The sequence below is a fragment of the Hyaena hyaena genome, unplaced genomic scaffold (assembly GCF_003009895.1).
Source record: "Hyaena hyaena isolate Hyena2069 unplaced genomic scaffold, ASM300989v1 scaffold_488, whole genome shotgun sequence".
NCBI classification, from domain to species: domain Eukaryota; kingdom Metazoa; phylum Chordata; class Mammalia; order Carnivora; family Hyaenidae; genus Hyaena; species Hyaena hyaena.
In genome coordinates, this window is record NW_024081122.1 from 978,970 (window position 1) to 1,001,699 (window position 22,730).

Here is a 22,730-nt window from a genome sequence, read left to right on the forward strand (position 1 = left end):
ATTGACTTGCTGTTTGTAGAGTGTATGTGCTAGAAGCAAGCACACATCATTTTGACTTTGGTTCAATATTATTGTTTTGGTCATTTGATCAGTTTAAGAATATGACCATATAATCTCTTTTTGCTTGGTAACTCCATTCAATAGTAAAGAACGAATAGATGAAGTTTAACATAAGACACAGACTTAGTTTGGGTGCTGCAATATATGGAGGAAGGACTTTTTTTAAATCAATTGTGTCATTTATTCTGGTTGCCATTAACTGGTTAATGTAGGGATTGAAAAAGGAAAATGTATGGTTTTGAACCAAGGCAAGGAAAGCAACAGAGGAGAGGTACAAAGGAGAGATGATCTAGAGATTATTTGTGTTCTAGAAACTCTTCTGACAATATTTCATAAGACCTTTATCAACTGGAGGCCAATTTTTTATTTCAAAGATAATTTCTATTCTATAGCACTGATTTAGATTTGAAACTGGGGAAAACTCAGACTTACCTTGCACATTCTGTTGGCATTTTCCTTCAGCATCTGCTTTCAGACTTCAGAACTGATGCCCAAATGGACAGTTCTGACAGGTGGTTCCTCAGAGAGTCGTCTTCCCTGCGCTCCTCATTCAGTAAAAGCAATAGCCAGAGATGGGATAGAAGAATCTGGCAAACAGGAGATAGATTAAACTCACTAGGTGTCAATAATGGATTATGTCAGAGTCATGAAGAGAGTTGGGGGAAATAATTTGAAAAGATTAGTAGGGATGAAGGTAAGCAATCAGCTTTGTTGGTCTGTTTCTTCAGTGTGAAATGTAACCACATCAGGAGTCAGAGAACCAATATTCTTAGACATATTAGTAATTCTCAGTTATTAAGGAATTAAATTCTGATGGAATAATAAGGTCTGATTGGCACTTGTCTCCTTTGATTTCTTCCTCGGCTCATTCAGATCATACACATGCACACACACCCCTATCTTTCTTATTCTTTATTTCCTGGATTTCAATCACTGCCAACAGCAGTACAATCTGATTTATATGTGCTGTAACTGCCTGCTTCATATTAATTTATTCAAGAAATATTTATGGAGTATCTTTTATGCCCAGGTACTATTCTAGGCACTGGTGATTTAGCAGTTAAACAGGATGGTTAAAGTCCTTGATCTTATAGAGGCATCTATTCTAGTGTGTGTGTTGACGGGAGGGGAGTAGAAACAATAAATATGTAAGTAAATAATATGCAGACTTGGCATATTAACAACAGGAAATCCAAATTTTAATATTTCTGTCCATGAATCACATAGAATCATGCACCTGTGCTTGAAATATATGGGATCACATGACTAGGAAGAGCCTTAAAGACATGCGACATAAAATATTGCTCTGACTTCATTAGAAGAAAATTTGAGACGGAGGTGGTGATCATAAATTGTATAAAGTCAAACTGAAATAGGGAATTTAGCAATTGCTATTAAGCCAAATCAATATTTAATTTCAATTTAAAGAGTATTTTACTCCCCACTAACTGCTGAAAACTTGGGCAAACCCTTTCAATTACCCAACTACCCAAACTACATAAAAACTCTAATCATATGAATCAACATTCTTTCTTTTTAGCCTAATTGTTGGTGATCCTTTGTGTAGCATATTCCTGCCTTCATGTTTTTAAAGACCTCACTCTCTGTTCCACTTTTTAATTATATTGATGGGACACGGATCAAATCTAAATTCCATGACTGCTATCTTTAACAATTATCTTTTTAATGTTTGTTTTTGAGAGGGAGAGAGAGCACAGGCATCAGAGGGGCAGAGAGGGAGACAGAGACAGAGAAAGAGAGGATACAAATTGGGCTTTGCACCAACAGCAGCAACCCACTGTGGGGCTCAAACTCAAAAATGGCGAGAACATGACCTGAGTCGAAGTTGGATCCTCAAATGACAGAGCTTCCCAGGCGCCCACCATGACTGCTATCTTTTATCTTTTATCAGATAAAAGAGTGACAGAAATCTGAAGGTTCCTCAGATTAGGCATAGATTTGGGGCACATTGACTTCTAGTCAGAGCCACTTGTGATGTAGAAGGATGTCTTAGCATCAGACCACTGAGCCTAAACCAAGAGCCACTGTTTACTGTACCTTTTCTTTCAGCAAAGTCACCTCTACACCACTCTCATATGACATTATAGAGGTGGCCAACCAATTTAAAAAAATCACTTCTGCTGTCAATTAATTCCATCCTCACCCTAAACCAGTGAGGAGGCATGCAGTGTGGTTGTCTCCTACTCCCCCCACACCTCCCCCTGCAAGCTTACTTTGAAGTTCTCTCCCATCTTTCAGCTTCTTTGTTCAAACATTTGCCAGAAAAAAGATTTTCTTTCTTGGAATTGTATCTTTTTTCTGCTCAAGTATCAAGGCAAAATTAGACCAGTAGCCCATTTCTGTAGCACTGACCCTCTACTAATTCCTGGATTTACAATTTCTCAAATTAATTTATTGTTTGCTTGTTTAAAGTGGCTGAAATTTCAGCCTTAATAGCTAAGCTGTTCTTGCAATCTCATAGGTGCATATTCAGATAGGCCCACATTATAAAAGGAGGAGGTCAAATTCAAAGATCTTGTACTATTTATGTGTAGACATGCACCATATTTCCAGATAAATTTCTATTCCCTTTAACATTTTTAGAATTGGTTTACTTCTCTGGCTATAGTCTTTAATAGTTGTAATTCATTTTTTCATATCCAAAGATACAAAACATCAAAAAAAAAAAGAAAAAAAAAAAAGAGAGGATCACGGCACCTAAACACATCTAGAAAAAAAGAGAACAGGGGCATCTGGGTGGCTCAGTTAGTTAAGCGTCTGACTTTGGTTCAGGTCGTGATCTCGTGGTTTGTGAGTTCAAGCCCTGCATTGGACTCTCTGCTGACAGCAAGCTCAGAGCCTGGAGCCTGCTTCATATTCTGTGTCTTCCTCTCTCTCTGCCCCTCCCCTGCTTGTGCTCTGTCTCTCACTGTCTGTCAATAATAAATAAATGTTAAAAAAAAGAAAAAAAGAAAAAAGAGAACACACATACACATCCCTACTAGTCTGGTTAAAATCTACAAAGAGCATTACTAGTATTCTCTATCATTTTTATACATTGCTTTAAAAATAAATCATAAGAAATATTAGACTAAATGTTAGTTAATGCTAGATGAAGATTTCTCATATATTCCTAAAAACACAATATTTTTGTTTTCAGATGAAATGTTAAATCTCCTTTGTTTTCTTAAGAAAAAATATGCCATTGATGTGCCTGGGGGGCTCAGTTGGTTAAGCCTCTGACTTTGGCTAAAGTCATGATCTCAAGGTTTGTGTGTTTGAGCTCCACATCGGGCTCTGTGCTGACAGCTCAGAGCCTGGAGCCTGCTTCAGATTTTTGTCTCTGTCTCTTTCTGCCCCTCCCCCACTCACGTTCTGTCTTTCTCTGTCTCTTGAAAAATAAATAAACTGTTTTTAAAACTTTTTTAAAAAAGAAATATATGCCATTTGCCAAATTCCAATATACATACATTTACACAGGCTTATTTACCTGTCAGTTCCACCAAAAATCTAAGATTTCATATAAGGGATACTAAAATAAAAAGGTATAACAGAAAGTAAAAGATGAAGAAGGGAAACAAACTAACAAAAAATAAGTCAAAGAACACTAAGTAGCGGTAGGGATTATGCTATTATATCCGTCAGAGTCCCCCTTGCCAAGAGTGGAAACAAGGTTGGCTCCATGCTTTCTTATAATCCTGCACAAAGAGAACCTTTCTCTTAGAATATGGTTTTAAAATGGTTAACCAAAAGCAAAGCCAGAGAATTAAAATTATTAATAGTTAAAAATTAATTTTTTTATAATAGTCCTCCTAAGTGAGATGATGTATAATTTCACAAAGAACTCCCTCTTAGCATTGTTAGAGTAGATGCAGGGATGGACCAGTCAGCTACTTCTGCTAGAGGGCAACAGTGCAGGTCAAGGATGTAATTTTCCTGTGCAGCTCTGTTAGGGACCCAGAACTGGGGTTCCAGGAAGGACTGTCCTCAGTGCTGATGGGCATCAGAAACAACTGAGGAAGTCACCATGTGCAGATACCAAGAGTCCATCTGCCTATGAGGTTCTTACTTAACGGTCTGGAATGGAACCCTGGAATATTCATTTTAATGAGTATTCCAGGTGATTCTGCTTAGGCACATATTTAAGAGCCCTTAAGTGACAGTTTTAATATTTTTTAAAATACTGTCAGATGATACTTTCATGACTGATACGCTGCTAAAGAAGTATGTTACGCAGGCTTCAGAAATCCCTAAGCTTTCTCTCCAGTTGAAAAAAAAAATTTTCAGAACGCAAATTAGCTGGAATGACATTCGAGGAATAACCCTACATCTGCTTTGATTATTTGTTTTAAATAAATCATTTGTAAATTTTACTCTTTTAACTCTCATTACTAATAAATAGCTTCCAGATTATTCCACAATTGACAAGAACACTGCTGTTTCACCAACATACAAATTACCTGGAGGAATGTGTGGACTATGTATCCTTCAGACAATGCTTGACAAATATAATTTCTTTCAGCTTTTTAAAAACAGATATTGAGTGAAGTTAAGACTGAACTCCCTGACAGATACCTAGAATGTAGCTGTTCTACATTGCCAATTAAATCTAAACAACACGTTTTAAGAGCAGTGAAGTGGAAGATTTTTATGTTGTGATAAACATGTGGACCAGGGGAGAAAGCTTTCTACCTCCACTTGCCTCATCCAGTGTTCTCCTTAGACTGTGGGGGTTTTTTTAAGTTTTATTATTATTATTATTATTTTTTAAATGTTTTATTTATTTCTGAGAGAGAGAGACAGCACGAGCAGGGGAGGGTCAGAGAGAGAGGGAGATACAGTATCTGAAACAGGCTCCAGGCTCTGAGCTAGCTGTCAGCACAGAGCCCGATGTGGGGCTCGAACCCACAAACCGCAAGATCATGACCTGAACCAAAGCCCTATGCTTAACCGATTGAGCCACCCGAGCGCCCCTAGACTGTGTTTTTCTTTTTTCTCTCTTTATCTTTATTTGAGAGAGAAAGAGAGAGAACATGCACATGTGTGTGTGCAAGCAGGGGAGAAGCAGAGAGAGAGGAGAGAAGGAATCCCAAGCAGTATTCATGCTGAGAGCACAGAGCCCAACAGAGCTAGATCCCATGGTCAGGAGATCATGATCAGAGCCAAAATCAAGAGTCAGATGTTCAACTGACTGAACCACCCAGGCGCCCCTAGAATGTGTTTTTTAATTTTCATACATAAACAGGTGTACCCAAAGTTGCTCCTTAACCAAAAAACATAGCAGTATCTAAGTAACCCAAAGAACCCTTAGATTTGAGAAATGTTGTTCACTAAAGTCCCTTACAAGCAAATTATCATACCAGTTGGGCCCCATGTGGCTTGCTCTAGAGCATTCCTCATGAAAGCATAATCTCCAGATTGAAAGCATCAGTATCCATTGAGAACTTGTTACAAGCACAAATTCTTGAGCCTCATCCTAGATCTAGTGAATCAGAAGCTATGGGGGTGGGGTTGAACAGTCTATGTTTTAATAGGCTCTCTGGGTGATTCTGATGCATGCTAAGGTTTGGATACCACCACTCTCCAACATACTAAACATTTGGGAACCAGGAGAATGTACTATAATAATATGTTTAATTTTGGAAAATTAGTTTGTTATTTCTCTTTCTGGTAACAGATTCATGTATTAATTCTAATTATACTGAACTTTTTTATTTGATTTGCTTCAAATTGTGCTCATTTTTATCTGTCTTGTTTGTTCTCTTTTAAAAGTTGCAAAAGAGTGACTAGCAAGAAGAGCTATATTTTGCGAGGTCAGTTTGGCACTTTAAAAATAGATTTCAGGGTGGCTCAGTTGATTAAGCCTCTGATGCTTGGTTTTGGCTCAGGTCATGATCTCATAGTCATGGGATCTAGCCCTGCCTCAGGCTCTGGGCTGTCAGTGCAGAGCCTGCCTGGGATTCTCTTCCTTCCTCTCTTTGCTCCTCCCTGCTCAAGCTCCTGAGCTCCTCCCAACCCTGTCTCTCTCTCTCTCAAAAAAACAAACAAACAAACAAACAAAAAAACCTTACAAAACATTTTAACAAAAAAATAGATTGAACACTATAATTTGAAAATGCCCTGTCCAATTCCTTATAGGTTGCTACACTCTGTTTTGTTTAATTTTTGCTTTATTCAGTAATTTGTGTCCCTACCTCGTCCCTGAATGCCTTCTGCTATAGTGCTTCAAGTCAAAAAGACATTAATTTAAATATTAGTATGTTTTCAGCGTTATCTCCTACTATGCTTTCTTCTACTCCCTTAGTCCACTGGATCTTCTTTTACTTTACCAAATGCATCTTGGACTGTTTCGTCTTTGTTATTTCTCCTCTTCTAGAATACAGTTTTCCTCCCTCTTCCATATTCTTCAGAGGACAGCTGAAATCCCATTTCTGCCTTGAAATCCTGTCTGAAAAACTGAGCTCAACACAATCTCGACTGCCTTTTTTTTTTGTACTTGTGCCAGGAAATGCCATATGGATAGATGAAACCTATCTAGTGAGAATTTTACGCTCTTTCAAATACAGAGGTTGCATCTTCTATTTGAATACACAGGGTTCAGTTAAGAGTCTTGGACACAAATGGTACCTCATAAGTTTTCTTTTTTTTATTTCATTTTCTTATTGACACAATCCACTGAATAGATTTAAAACTTCAGGGCATATCAGATACCAACTGCCTTTCAAAGAAAGTTAATCCAGCCAAGTCTTTATACCCAATAGAACCAGTTCTGTTCTTGTTGAGACATGAGCTTGGCCAAAGAAATAGAATCCATGAACAACTGTGCTGTGTAATGGAAGAGATGGTGGATTTCTTGAGCAGAGATATAAGCATGTATGTTCCAGCAGAGGAGAACAGAGCCACCTCTGAGGGAACTGGCTCGAACCTTACACGGAACAGGAACTCTGCTCAAGGTGGTACCAAGCTAATCCAAACAAAGGAAGGATGAACACAGTGTGGGTTACCCAGCTCCAGGTGCCGTCTGGAGCGCTGCTGAGCTGGCTTATTGAAGCCTACATTGCCTTCTAAGAGTTAGAAAATGGAGATTCAATCTGATGTATGGAATGATTTCAATCTACTTTATTTTACTCTGGCAATTAACACACATCTATTCAAACCATACTAGGGATATTTCTCTAAGATATTGGGGGAGATGGTGAGCACAAGAAACTAAGCGTCTTATCCTTATGAAACTTACTGTCCAGTTTATCTGTGTATCCATACAAATATCAACTCCCTAAGCATTTCTTTTATTCGTAATACTGAATCATCTGACCAGTTGGACCACTAGGCTACACCTATTATGAGTAGATTACGCACCTTTTACTAGAAGGATTTCTAGAAGTCTCATTTTCGAATGAGTAATGACATGCATTTTGGTGGGTAATGACATACACTGTAACGTGGGTGGCCCATATTAAATGTTCTCTTTTGGTCTATAATCGACCTGATTGTAATAAAATATATGCTCTCATTACTCAGTACTTCAATGCATTATTTAACTGCTAGCAGTACATGTACTGGCCATGGGGGAATGTGTATGGCTCTGTATACATGAAAATATCTTCTGTGCAATACTTTGTCTTTGACATAGCGCTTTCTTTTATGTTCCATCTCATTTTATTAGAACTGCAATATGGGGTACATAATATTATTTCCATTGCACAGTTGAGAAAATACTCAGAAACTGTGAGCGCCCTGCTTTCCTGTGAGTCCCAAGGCCAATTCTCTTTCAGTTCCACAAGCTGCTTCTGGCTTGACGGAGTTAAATGGGTTGTCTGGAGCTCACCATTAGAGGCTGCTAGCAAGCAAAACTTTAGTTCATAAAGCTTGAACGCCATTTTATTAAATTAAAGAGTTCTCTCTTTAAATCCTTGGAATGATTGATTTAAAAACCATAAATCAGATCCATTACTCTATTTGGCAGAAAGGTTAAAAAAAAAACCAACTTAGGAAATGTGTGAACTTTGTCTGTAACTATCATACAGAAAGTCAATGGAAACCCCAAGACATCTTTAATTTTTTCGCTGTAGAAAAGGTCACCTGATTAAAATGAGCCTTTGATGATAACGTAGTTGTTTGTATGGAAGGCAGAAAAGTAGGTATTTGTAGAGTTCACAAAGAATGCTCTGGGAAGCGTTAACCATTCCAACATGCAGATATCCGCCACTCTGAGCCCTCCCGCACATGGGATTACTAAACTCATTTTCACGTTTGTAACCTAATTAGGTCTTCAGAGATCGTCTCCTGAGGCCAAAGACTAACAATATGCCAACTCCCGGTGCTGCTGCTTTTTTCACATTAAAAAAAATAAAAAAGAGCTCTCAGTCCTTTGGGAATGAGGGTTTCATTAAAGCAAGAAAATTCCAGGGAAAACCAATCAGGTTGTAAAGAATTTACATCCTTCCTTTTATAAATGATTCTCTCAGCTCTCTCTTTTTTAATCTTCCTAAAAGTTGGCTGGTTTTTTAATCTTCTTTAAACTGTCACTTCCCTTCCTTTCTCCCATTCTGCCCAAGTATAGTCATTTTGATATATTTGCAGCAGCCAAGAACCCATTGCTGAAGACGTATGTTCTAAATATTTTCATCGGATCCCATGTAGCTACATAATGTGTAGAGACATTTTTCAGTGGTGCCGGGTACTGTCTCAGGGATTCAAAAGTACCCCTTGAGGCACAAAATCCTCTGTGTTAAACCTAAAATAGTAATGTTCATTTCAATCATCTAGATTATAGCTGTAGAAATGTCCTACGGGTTAGATTTTTATCACCAACGACACTTCTATATCCATGCTTGCTTGAGGTTTAAGCCTTCTTAATGTGTTTTTCTTTAGCAAGCAACCAGTCTAACTCACCTGCTGTTTCTATGAAATAGAGCAAAAATGCAGCTTGATGAAACTTAATAGCTGATCCTTGTTTAGATATAATCTTCTCAATCAAGTTATTCCAGCGGGTGCACCTGGTTTGTGCTATAACTGTTTCTTTGGCATGGAAGGCAGCAGTGAATAATATGGCAGAATGGACGGATGGCTGCAGAAGCCATGGGCTGGGATGGGGTAGTTCCCAATGACTATGAAGTGCCATGTGATGGGGAGGAGAAATGTGTAAACCCCTTGCCACAACACCCCATCCTCAAATTGGTTCAAGGTGGCTGATTACCGAAAAGGCTCTCAGAAACAAAACAAAACAGAACTGGAGTCAAATAGATTTGAAAATGAAAGCGTGAAGTAGTTGTCAACAATTACCACCAGAATCAAATGCTGTGCAAATTATATATTTGTGTGTGTATTTCCTCCATCATGGCGCTGGTTCATTGTCATATGAAATATATCCTACCTAGCAAGAATCCTGTAGGACTAAGCCTTTTTAAATGACAGAATAATTCTTATGATCATCGTAGTGAACTATAACTCTAAACCCTTTCTTTTTCTTGTGCCTTCATATATTAAGTGCAATTTTATGAGACTTTTTTATCTTTAATATATCAATTATTTTACAGGCCCACTTAATAAAAAACTGGGTACTTTCTATAAGGCATGGCTGGAGGCTGATGAATTGATACCTTCATAAAATATAAATGAAGGGTCACCTGTGGTTCAGATGACATAAAATGGGGGACACACAAAGTTTATTCTATGAGAGTGGGCCTCAGGGCTACCTCTATATCATTCTGGTATTTCCCTTTGACTGTTTATTCTCACAGACACTTTAGGTATGAATAGCATCTACTGGTCAAAAGCAACTTGTTTATCAAAACACCCATGTAGTTGAGTTTCATGAAATGTGTACTGTTTTCTCATCAAAACCATGGTCTTGTCATGAAAACCTTCATAAATCATACTCCAAGAACAGCTCCTTAACTGCTTACTGTTTTCTTTTCAAATACCTGTAGTTAATCTTTCTGACAGTTCTGACAGTCGTATGCCTGCAGCTTTGAATTCCACATGTTGTAAGTAGCTTAAAACTTCAAGCCAAAGGAAAAAGAATATATATCCATGGTAGAGACCCTAGGTCTTCATATGCTATGTCGTCATAGGCAGGCAGAGCTCAAAGAGAAGTTCTACTAAGGGTTGTGAATTTCTGCTTTATCCACGGGAAGATATAGCACTAATAATTTTCATTATTGATGATCATAGCAGGATCTGCTGTATTTTTAGGGTCAGATTTTTTACATGCATTTATTATGACACTTAAAATAGTTATAGAAGGTGAATATTATTATTGAAGGAGTAAGAGACGACGGACCTGATATCCAAGATGTTGTAACACCCTCACGGTATAGCCAGGGAGTGGAAGAGCCAAGAGCAGACCTAGTTGTTATTGAAAGTCTATCTTATTTCCATTTTGCCATGCTGACCTTCATTCAATTCATCCCATCTAACTTAGAAGGAAGTATTACCCTATTTTGCTCTCGTCATTAAAAGGAGTCAGTCAAAATTGCAGTGCCAATTAAGAACTTTCCGGAAAGGTTCTGCCACAGGTCACGGTTGATAAGGGGCTTCCTCACAAAGTTAGCTGCCGCCTGTGTCTGTAGGCTGTGTTCTGACTTTTTCTCCAAGAATATCATTAAAGGTGATCTGAACTCTGTGGCAGGTGAAATTGTCTTCTTCAAACCCAGGGCTTGGGATGAGCTCATAAGCTTTTCTTTCTGTCCTCATTCACCGGTGACTAGATAAATACACAAAAGGAGGAGAGAGAGAGAGAGTCTGAGTCCCCACTTCTAGCCACAATGGGCAGGCCCTTGAAGGACACCATGGATTAGAGGTCACTGCCCAAGTCCTATCTAGCCTGGGCCATGTTAGAAGAAGTTACATTTGAACTTTACTTACATTTAGGATATAAGATGTTAGAGTTTGAAGGGAAATACAGCACTCTTATATTCTTTGCTTGACTGGGAGACCTTCCTCCCCATGAAACATCTAAGCTTTCCAAGAAGGATTGCAAAACAGGGCTATCATGGGGAGTTGTGAAGGAGCTTACATGTAGGGCACATGGGATGTTAGAACTATAAGAGACCCCATGGATTTATCACTTGCTCATCTGATGAGGGAACTGAGTCCCAGAAAAATTGACTAAATGTTGGGTTAAAGTCCTTGACTAGCCTTCTAGGCCCTTTTGATTCTGGACCAATCTTGATCCTACTCTCCCTCTAACTCTGCTTCATACTCACTGTATTTCCTGAACACACCTCACATGTTTCTGGCTGTTCATAACCTTCCCTCCACACTCAGGGACTTGCTGGCCCCAGTTCACCCAGTTCTTAAACACTCTACTTTTGAGATTCCATCTTTTCCTTTATCTGTCCCTGTGATATTGTGATTTATAATAAATATAGATTTGGTCTTCATCCATGACTCGTGGCTCCTGTCTCCTAAACCTTTGGCATGTCCTGAGCAGCGACAGCAAAGGAAGCATCTTTGATTATGGTATTTAATCTCCTGCCTCAGTTCCTGAAATAATTTCAGAGCCATAAGGGTGAAATGGGTATCTTGTGATAACAAGCTGATGTTTGGAAATCTGCTAAGGAAGAGTGAGGCTAGTTGCCAGGGGAAGCAATCACAAAAAGAGGGTTAGTAACTTTCAGTCCCAACCTGATTCCAAGGGAGAAGAGGGGGCTGGAGTTTGAATCAATCACCAGTGGCCAATGATTTAATCCATCATTCAATGTAATGAAATTTCCATAAAAACCCAAAAGTGTAGGGTTCAGAGAGCTTCCATGTTGACAAACCAGAATACTTCTCTGTGCCATCGAGCTGGGCCCCAGACTCCACAGGAGCAGAAGGTCCTTTGTGAGAGACCTTGCCCCAGGTATCTCTTCATCTGGCTGTTGATTTGTATCCTTTAATATCCTGCATGACACCCCTGTAATCTAGGGAGCAAATTAGTTTTCTGAGTTCTGTGAGCTGCTTTAAGAAATTAAAGATACCACCTCACGCCAGTCAGAGTGGCTAAATTGAGCAAATCAGAGAACTCTAGATGCTGGCGAGGATGTAGAGAAACGGGCACCCTCCTCCACTGTTGGTGGGAATGTCAACTGGTAGAGCCCCTCTGAAAAACAGTGTGGAGGTTCCTCAGGAAACTAACAATAGAACTCCCCTATGACCCAGGAATAGCACTGCTAGGAATTTACCCAAGGGATACAGAAATGTTGATGCATAGGAGCACATGTACCCCAATGTTCATAGCAGCACTCTCCACAATAGCTACAACATGGAAAGAGCCTATGTGTCCATCAATGGACGAATGGATCAAGAAGATGTGGTTTATCTATACCATAGAATACTACATGGCAATGAGAAAGAATGAAATCTGGCCATGTGTAGCAACATGGATGGATCTTGAGGGTGTTATCCCGAGTGAAATAAGTCAGGCAGAGAAGGACAAATATCATATGTTTGCACGTATAGGAGGATTAGGAGGAACTTAACTGAGGAACAAGGGGGAGAAGAAGGAGGGAAATGGTGGGGGAAAGGGAGAGAGGCAAACCATGAGAGACTCTTGAATGCTGAGAAACAAACTGAGGACTGATGGATGTGGGGGGGGAGGGGGGAATGGGCATGGAGGAGGGCACTTGTGGGGATGAGCACTGGGTGTTATGTGGAAACTAATTTGACAAACTATTTGTAGAAAAATGAAAAATAAAAATAAAAAAAAAGAAAAGAAAATAAATTAATCAAATCCCGGGAGAGGATTGTGAGAACCTCAGATTTATAGCCAGGGGGTCAGAAGCACAATGACATCCTGGACTTACAAGTGGCATCTAGAGTGAAGGACAGTCTCATGGGACTGAACCCTTACTCTGTAAAATCTGGAACCCCCTCTGGGTAGAACTGAGTAGGATGGTAGGACACATAGTAGGTATCTGAGAATTGTCTGCTGTGTGGGGGAAACCCCCTTCAGGTTGGAATTGGGGTCAGAACTGTAAGTCTCCTTATCATGTTTTCATTTTCTTTATAGCATTTGGTCCTCTTCTCACTTTATGCAGATTTTTCAACCTCTGTGCATCTTTTCCAGGGCCACTGTTTGTTTTAATGCCATACCCCTAGCAACTGTGTTATCTAGTGAGTAACCATGAAAGAATAGTGAACAAGTAAATGCCTGTATTTTACATTTTGCTCTGTTTTGCTCATTTTGTTGTGCTTGAAGGAAACATCGAGAACTATATTTATCCTTTGGGGATCACCTCCTCCAGAAGTCTTCCTTAACTCCCACCTATCTTGATTTGACTGAGTATCTCTGGCTCTATGTTTCCACCTCACCCCTTTTCTTAGCACTTAGAAAAATCTATTGGGTTACCCCTAGCCTACATGTTGATTTGGGTCTCCCTGAGAGTAATCCCTGAGACAAAGGTGTTCCCAGGGGTCAGGAATGAGGGCTCTGAGGAGAGCAGAAAAGGGAAGAAGGAAAAGCCAATATAAAAATGTGATTCGAAGGTTGCTTTTATGGACAGTGGGGCCTGAGTACTCAGTGACCTCTTGAGATGCCTACAGAATGTCTCTCAGAATTGTGTATTTGTCCACTAGCTTCTGTCTTCTAGCTATTGAGGGGTGTCCTCCTGGTTGGTAACTGTCACACTTTTCAACATCCCCCAAATGAAGAAGTGCCAGCTCCTGACGGCACCCAGTTTCAGGACAGGGCACAGGCTTGAGGGGGGAGCCTGTCAGTGCACAGTGAATCAGGAATTGGAGCCCACCTTGAACTTTCCACCAGACCTGGCTGAATCAAAGATGAGGCCATGAGCACGTAAACAGGGTCCCCACAGATGTTTGATCTACCATGATGTATTCATCTTCTTGTCTAGAACCTAGACAAGCAGTGGAACTTCAATTAATAGCTATGGAGTTGACTTAACTAAAAGCGTGAAATCAATCTCTAGACACAGGCCTTGGTTTAATCCTAGTTCTGATCCCAAACTTTGAAAACATTGTATCCATTTCTAGGCCTTTGTTCTGTTCCCTGAAAAATGGGGTAATAGTAGTAATTACTTTGCTTGAAAAAACCAGTGTAGCATTCACAGTGGACATGGATGGCAAATAGTATGAGGTAAATAAATGTTAACTACATTAAAGACAGTAGTAAACATGGTGGCTCATTCTACTTGCCAAGCACTGTGACTGCCATGGTTAGCCGTGTGGTCATGGGTCTGGTCCCAGCTCCGCAAGTCCTAGTTCATTGCTTTTTCTACCGCTCCATGTCTCCTCTGACACAGCTGGCCATTTACTTGAGTGTGAAAGTGAGCTCATCTCTTCCCAGATTCTTATGCATAGAAAGGATTTCCATAAAGAGAAGGCCAGCACATTTCTGTTGGAGGTAGTGGACTGACCACATGCTTATCTCCTCTTCTTGCTCAGAGCCCCTTGAAATTATATTGGTCTTTGAAACCAATAGTAAAGATGAGCCGAAGTTCGTCAGTAGATAAGAGGTTGCAACACACTTAAAATTATAGGTCAAATGGATGTGAGTTTCTAACCATTTCTTAATGTATGTTTCAAGAGAAAATGTTGGTGCACGGTAAGCACGTATTTTTCTACAATTAATGACCGAGCCACTGAAAAGAGCAATCTTGATCTATTATTTAAATACATGTAGGTAAGCACCAGGAAATAAAGATAAAGCAGAAACCTAAAAATGGTTCTCTCTGGGGAGTAGTCCACAGAATAAGGAAAAGCAGTGGCAATGGATTATTGATTTTCATTAGGTTAAGCCTTATTTTATTTTTCAAACAATATTTATATGTTACTTTGAACAAAAGCACAACAATAATTCCAAAGAAATTTCAAAAAGTTTGAGTGGTGACACATCTGTGAGTTCCCTCCATTTTTTACTGAGGGAACTTGTTATATATACTGACCTCGGCTGCAAGTCCTGAGACTCGTAGATAATGCTTATCTGATAGATCTCAATATGTCTGGTGACCATCAATGTAGGAGCAGAGAGGAGATTACCTGTGAATAAAACTGCAGAAGATCAAAGAGCTATGTATAGATCTGGTTGGTATGTTTTGGGAAATAGACTGTGTTGAAGCAGTTGTGAATAATTACATCTGGGTGGGGAAGATCGTTCACGTGGGTTGTGGCTGCACATTTAATAAATATTTGTGGAACTAAGAAATCAATGAACCAAACCAACGTTTATAAATATTTTTCTTTTGTTGTCAGAAAAATCTCATTTTATGTATGTCAAAAAATTTTCTAGAAGTGCCTATATGTCTTTTTGATCAAACTGGATCAACGGACCGACTGGCATAAGGAGAGTTTCATTTTCTCAAATCAGTGTAGAGAATTACTATATCTACCTCATATTTGAGGGCTAACTGAAGTTTATTGACTAGTAAAACCCTATTCTTTGACTAGGTGGTAAGAGCTGGAAAAAGAGGATATAACAGGCTACCTATCATGTGTCCAAACTGTGGTCGGGGGCAGAATGATGGGGAGGCCAGTGAGGCCACAGAGTACTCGTGAAGAGCAGTAGAGAGCCCTGCTGTGTCCCCAGATCAGAAACCCAACCTGGCCATTCCCTACCCAGAATTTGCAAATCCACACTTCCTACTCCACTTGTCTGATCATCTGGAAGGCTCTGCTCCTGTGGGTGGGGGAGGATCAAAACATGCATATTCACAAATTTCCGTTTTTATTGAATCTTCCCTGATTTGTATCTCTCAGAACCCTATTATTATCATCATTCGCTTACAAAATGCAAATACAGTCCATCTTCCCCCCAACAAACATTTTGGGATAAACACCACCAAACTGCCAGGAGGCTTTATTCCCAGAGCACCCCTTGCATGAAGAATCCGTCTCCGTTTGTTCAGGGCTCCCTCAGTTCCTGACCTATTATCTGCCTTCACCAGAAGCAGGAACCTGACCAGACTCATGGGTTCAACAACTGGAATAGCTTTTCTTCATTGTGACATATCTGTCTCAGCTCATGAAATGCCTTCTGACAGAAGCTGGCAGTCAAAAATAAAAATCCTCTTCAACCTTTCATTCATTGTTGTACAGATGCAGTAGCGGCATTTTGCATGTTAATATCTGACACTGGGTTTTAATTTGTTCTAAAATGCCAGTTTATTTGCATCGTCTCTCTGTGATCTCCCACCTGTGCAGCAATGTGGGGGGAGGCCTAACCATTTATTTACCTACTAGAACTTGACTCACTAGCAAAACCTGATCTGAGGACAGCTCATTTTTTTCTCCTAAACATTCTTTACTTAGGCTTTGAGTTTGGTTTTTAATCCTCCATTTATTGTGAAGCCTTAAAATGCTCACCCTCATGGACTAGGCTGAGTGGCTTGCTGTCACCCACATTGCCAGGTCCACCCTATGTCAGTGCCCAAACCACTCCACTATCTGTGGGAAGTTAGTTGCTTGAATAGTGAGAAGAGAGGACAGAGCCCTAGGTGTGGAGCTTATCATAGTCAGGAAAGAGGAGAAAGGCAAATGGAGGTCATAAGTGCAGAGGCTCCAAAACAAGTATATTTCAACAGTCTTCATGAGGATGAACCTCTTCTACTAAAAACAACAACAACAACAACACACACACACACACAAAATCTCCAAAACTGTTCATTAGTTCTTATTATCAAAGAACTCATAATCTAGGAAGGAAAATAGAGTCCTATTTCATCTTCTCCATTACACAATAAACATTTGAAGAGTTGGGCTTTATCTAATTCCATCCCCCCCCCCAAATTAATGGAGCCTAGAATTCAGAATCTGGCATAGGAACATGCTGATTCCAATATTCCAATTAAATTGAAATCAAGTACAATAGTCTCTTCTTTAAGACCTATGTACCTGCAATATACAGCCTAATTATTTATTGTATTTGTTGCTTATTACCTATCTCTTCCCAATAAAGAAGATAAGCTCCATGACAACAGGTATTTTTATCCGACTTATTTTTTAAGAGAGAGAGAGACAGAGTGCAAGCAGGGGAGGGGCAGAGAGAGAGAGGGAGACACAGAATCTGAAATAGGTTCCAGGCTCTGAGCTGTCAGCACAGAGCCAGATGTGGGGCTCAAACCCACGAATTGAGAGATCATGGCCTGAGCTGAAGTCAGGTGCCTAACTGACTGAGCCACTCATGTGCCCATTATCTGACATTTTGATAATTGATGGATCTCCAATGTCTAGAGCAGTGCCTGACATGTAGCAGATACTCATAAATATTTGTTGAATGAATACATAAATGAAAACCTCTGCCCCCTTTGTAAGTCTGGGTCATCAGTGAAATCTTCCTGGAAGGTGGCTTCTAGTCATTGAAATTTCACAGACCAAATACACTGAAAGAAAAAAAAGTGTGGAGTTGTGAGAATTAGTGCTGCATTTTGGAATGATTCAATGTGGAGTTGTGAAAAATGACAATGAATACCCTTGTGTTCTACCAAAAAATTTTTTAAATAAAAGAAGGCACTTAAAAGTGCAAAAATAAGAAAGAAGGAAAGAATCTAAAATGATCATTAGCCTTCTCAAAAAAGACTGATGCTAACCTAAGTCACAGACCAGTACCCATCCACTGGCGAACTTCTGAGAGTTCTGAGCTTAGAGAATGATAGCTGTAAGCTACTCTGAGTTGACCCCAGGTTCTGCAAAGATGGGCCAGACCTAAAGACATGCTGGACTCCAGACTAGACAAGGTCAGTGACTAGAGCAGAGCCTTACGGGGAATTTGAAAGATCTTCTGGTCCAGGAACTGCAGGCAAGTGAAATTCTAAATCATGCAGTTTTGTTGAGTGGCTTCCAGTTGATTTGGCCCCTCTTGAGTACCCTGATGTTTTCAGCCTTACAGGAAGCACTCAGCCATCTGGCCTGGTGAAAACTTCCCATCTCCATCCCGTTTCCCCACAGAAGCCTGGCAAGGGAAGAGCAAAAATCAGAAAACAGCTCCTGATTGTCTTTTTCTCACTGTTGACTTCTTTTCAACAACTTCAACTTGTGTACATAATAATGGATATAATCCAGTGATAATTTATGAGCCAAAGGAGGAGGATTTGCATCAGCATCTGTAAATTGTCCATCCATCCATCCATCCATCCATCCATCCATCCATCCATCTATGTATATGCTAAAATTTCAGGATGGGCCAGGGACCCTCTCCAAACTTGAGGGTTCCTAGCTTCTGCAGCCTTCCTCCACCTCCTGGCAGTATGCATAGTCCTCAACTCTCTACTTGTAAAGATTGTTCTGTTCATGAGAGCATCCAGACCTGAGCTTGTTCAGAAATCATGGCTCCTGCCTTGTTCTTGAGTTCATTTCCTTCCCTGCCAGCTTCATCTCCATCATGTGCTTCAAGAAATAGGTAACAAACACCAGACCAGTTTGAAGAATTGAGTTTCTCTTCTGGTATAATTTGACTTTCCCCAGTAATTTTTTTCCCCAGAGAGTGAGAGAGAGAGTGGGGGATGGGCAGAGAGAGAGAGACATTGAGAGAGAGAGAGAGAGACAGAGAGACAGAGAGAGAGAGAGAAACCCAAGCAGGCTCCACACTGGCAGCATGGAGCCCAATGTGGGGCTTGAACTCAAGAACCGTGAGATTGTGACCTGAGCCAAGACCAAGAGTCAGATGCTTAACTGACTGAGCTATTCAGGCACCCCTGTCCCCAGTTCTTTAAGTTCCTCTGGGGAATGTCCATACCATGCACATGAAGCCTCTTCTGATCTTGTGCCTGGTTGGTGGCTATGAAGGCAGAGATAAGATGGCCTTTCAAGTTGATGATGATAATGATGATGATTTTGCATTTTATCTATAAAAGTGTTCAAATCATGTCTCGGCGTAAGGCACTTTTTAGGGCTGACTTCTTTTTCTGGATTCTCCTCCATAAGTACGGAGCAGACAGTGACAGAACAGTGAGAAGCTAGCCTGAAGAAACTTTTTTAGCTTGGGCAAGAAATACTGTAAGTGGTAGGTTGTTAAACTTTCTAGAATAAGAATGTAATTTTTAGAGGTTGTGTTTCTTGGGCCTGTAGATTTCTCTGTAGTGAACTGACAAAAGAAAAAAAAAACAGTGTCCTTTGTGTAATCCATCTTTTTATTTCCCCTCCCAAGTAGGAAGTATTTTGAAAAAAAGATTTTTGGTGAGTGCTTTCAAAATGGTGATTTTTTTTTTTTTGTCTATATAAAGAATATAAAGAACAAAGAGGCAAGTTTATCGGTAGACACATGTAGAAAGAACCTTTAGCTTTTCCTGGAAGATTTCTGTTGTCAATACAGAACATAACCACATCCAATCTCAGACTGGATATATAACTGCTTGTTATAAAGAATTATTTCCTGTAACTAGATAACCAAGCATTTTCTTTACTAAGTAGGTGAGTCATAAGGCATGGAAATAGCTTCATTGAAATGTATGTGTCAGTTAGAATTCAGGCACGGACAAGGTTATTTTATGGATTTTTATTTCTATTTAAATCTTATTATTATGATTTTTTAAAAAAATAAGTCTAAGAAGTGGCTTGACATATATAAGACAGTTGCTTTAAAATATACGTATAATAATTACTTTTCATCTGGCTCCACTGTTGATAGCCATATGGCAGATGGCAAGTGTAAGTTCACTTATTCATTGTCTAACCACCAAATGGAGCAAAAAGGAGTCAAGGCCACAGCGTATTTGCCAGCCTGATCTTACACGAAATGTAAAATCATTCAGACACTCTTATGGATTAATGCAGCTTATTGCTGCCTGCTGTTTGAGATTTCTTTGAGGAAAGTGATAGAAAGCGGACATTATCAGCATCTTATAATGAAGGCACACCCAACCAGTTAACTCTCTTTCTGCCTCTAACTTTATTTTTCCTCCTCTTGTGCACTATCCAAACACTGTGTAAACCATCACTGAGTTCTAAAAACAAAACGTCTAAGCATATTTTTTTTTGCTTTCCCACAATTATTTAATTGCCCTTCTAATTAATTCCACAGCCTGAAATAAATTATTGACTTACCAGACTCGCCTATTTTCTGTGACAGCTTCAGCAGTAAACAGGCCATTAACAATTCATAATGAGCGGGACATGTTTGTTTTCTCCATGTGCTAATTCGGTACCCCATTAGAGACTTCCTTTGACTCTTCTCTTTCCTGTCGACGCTTTTTGGAAAAGGGTGACAGACTGCTATATGTTTGAATAAAGAGACGTTTAAAGGGGAAAATAAAACTGTGTTTTGTTAAATCCAACTACAAATGCAAAGATGATGCGTGAAACTTCTGTCCTTTTCTTGCTCACTGATTTTTATTTATTTATTTATTCTACTTTGTAGAGTAACAGTCGTGTTCTACACATGACCAAATGTTCTTGACCTGGGCTACTCATCAGTACTCAGTGAGTGCTTCTAGACAAGGTGCAAACTGGTCTTCTATGAGAGAAGGCTAATCTACACCTTAAAAATAGATCAGAATATTCCTCATAAAATATGTCTCAAAAGATGAATAGGAATAGAGGACAATGTCTATATGGGAGAAAATTAGGGGCAAAGAGAAATTCAAGAAAAGCCCTGATAGGATGTTAGGTGGTATGGAGTCAAAATCTGAACGGACACTATTTAATTTGGAACATAGTGATAGGAGACATTATTTTGTGAGGGAATCAAAACACCTTGTTGGAGACGATCAAGAGGACCGGATGGCTGATTATCCTGCTAGGTGTTGACCTGAGCAGTAGATCTGGGCAGTCGGAGGCTCCAGCCCCTCTCCACATCCTTGGAACGTACGTTCTGCCTACTATTCCCATACTAGCAGTTGTTTCAGCAATGTAGGCTTGAGAAAAGAAGGTGTTGTTGAGACCATCTGGACTGAATACATTACTGAATCCAGTTAAGTCCTCTATATAAATTTTAAGATTCCAGTGGGCGGGTGTGGAGATCTATTCATCTTGTGGATGCCCAAGGCAAGCTTTGTATATAAGTTCCCTCCCTTATTAAAACGATCACCTACCGACCTGGAGGGATCTGCTACTTCTTTTGATCTCTCCTTGCCCTACATGTAGGAGGTCAGTTTCAGATTTCACCCTAGAAACTCTTGAGGTCACTAGTAAGTGGTTGTTAATTTTTTTTTTCCATGCCCCTTCTAATGTTGTGGGTTTTTAAAAAAATTTTTTTTAATGTTTTTTATTTATTTCCAGGAGAGAGAGAGAGAGACAGCGTGAGCAGGGGAGGCTCAGAGAGAGAGGGAGTCACAGACTGAAATAGGCTCCAGGCTCTGAGCTGGCAGTCAGCACAGAGCCCGACGTGGGGCTCGAACCCACGAACCGCGAGATCATGACCTAAGTGAAAGTTGGTCGCTTAACCGACTAAGCCACTCAGGCGCCCCTAAAATTTTTTTTTTTTAAATTTACATCCAACTTAGCATGTAATACAACAATGATTTCAAGAGTAGATTCCTTAATGCCTTTTACCCATTTAGCCCATCCCCCTCCCACAACCCCTCCAGTAACCCTCTGTTTGTTCTCCATATTTAAGAGTCTCTTATGTTTTGTCCCCCTCCCTGTTTTTGTATTATTTTAGTTTCTCTTCCCTTATGTTCATCTGTTTTGTATATTAAAGTCCTCATATGAGTGAAATCATATATTTGTCTATCTCTGACTAATTTCACTTAGCATAATACCCTCTAGTTCCATTCACATAGTTGCGAATGGTAAGAAATCATTGTTTTTGATGGCTGAGTAATACTCCAGTGTGTGTGTGTGTGTGTGTGTGTGTGTGTGTGTGTGTGTACACATATACACACACATACCACTTCTTCTTTATACATTCATGCATCGATGGATATTTGGGCTCTTTCCATACTTTGGCTATTGTTGATAGTGCTGCTATAAACATTAGGGTACATGTGTCCCTTTGAACAGCACACCTGTATCCCTTGGATGAATACCTAGTAGTGCAATTGCTGGGTCATAGAGTAGTTCTATTTTTAATTTTTTGAGGAACCGCCATTCTGTTTTCCAGAGTGGCTGCACCAGTTTGCGTTCCCACCAGCAGTGCAAAAGAGATTCTCTCTCTGTATCCTTGCCAACATCTGCTGTTGCCTGACTTATTGATTTTAGTCATTCTGATGGGTGTGAGGTGGTATCTCATTATGGTATTGATTTGTATTTCCCTGATGATGAGTGATGTTGAGCATTCATTTCCCTGATCATTTCATGTGTCTGTTGGCCATCTGCATGTTTTCTTTGGAGAAGTGTCTGTTCATCTCTTTAGCCTGTTACTTCACTGGATTACTTGTTTTTTGGTTGTTGAGTCTGATAAGTTCTTTATAGATTTTGGATACCAACTCTTTATCTAATATGTTGTCTGCAAATATCTTCTCCCATTCCATTGGTTGCCTTTTAGTTTTGCTGATTATTTCCTTTGCTGTGCAGAAGCTTTTTATTTTGATGAGGTTCCAATAGTTCATTTTTGCTTTTGTTTCCCTTGCCTCTGGAGATGTGTTGAGTAAGAAGTTGCTGTGGCAAGTGGTTGTTAAATTTAGAACTGAGCATTGCAGACAGGGAAGCATCTTGGACAAATGTGGGAGACTAATCATCAGACATAGATATTGTCTCAGGTGGGAGTCATTACCTGTGTTGGCTCAGAAGAGGAAAAGGAAAGGCAAAAATGAAGATAAAAAGGATGACATTGTCTAAATTCTAATGTGAGG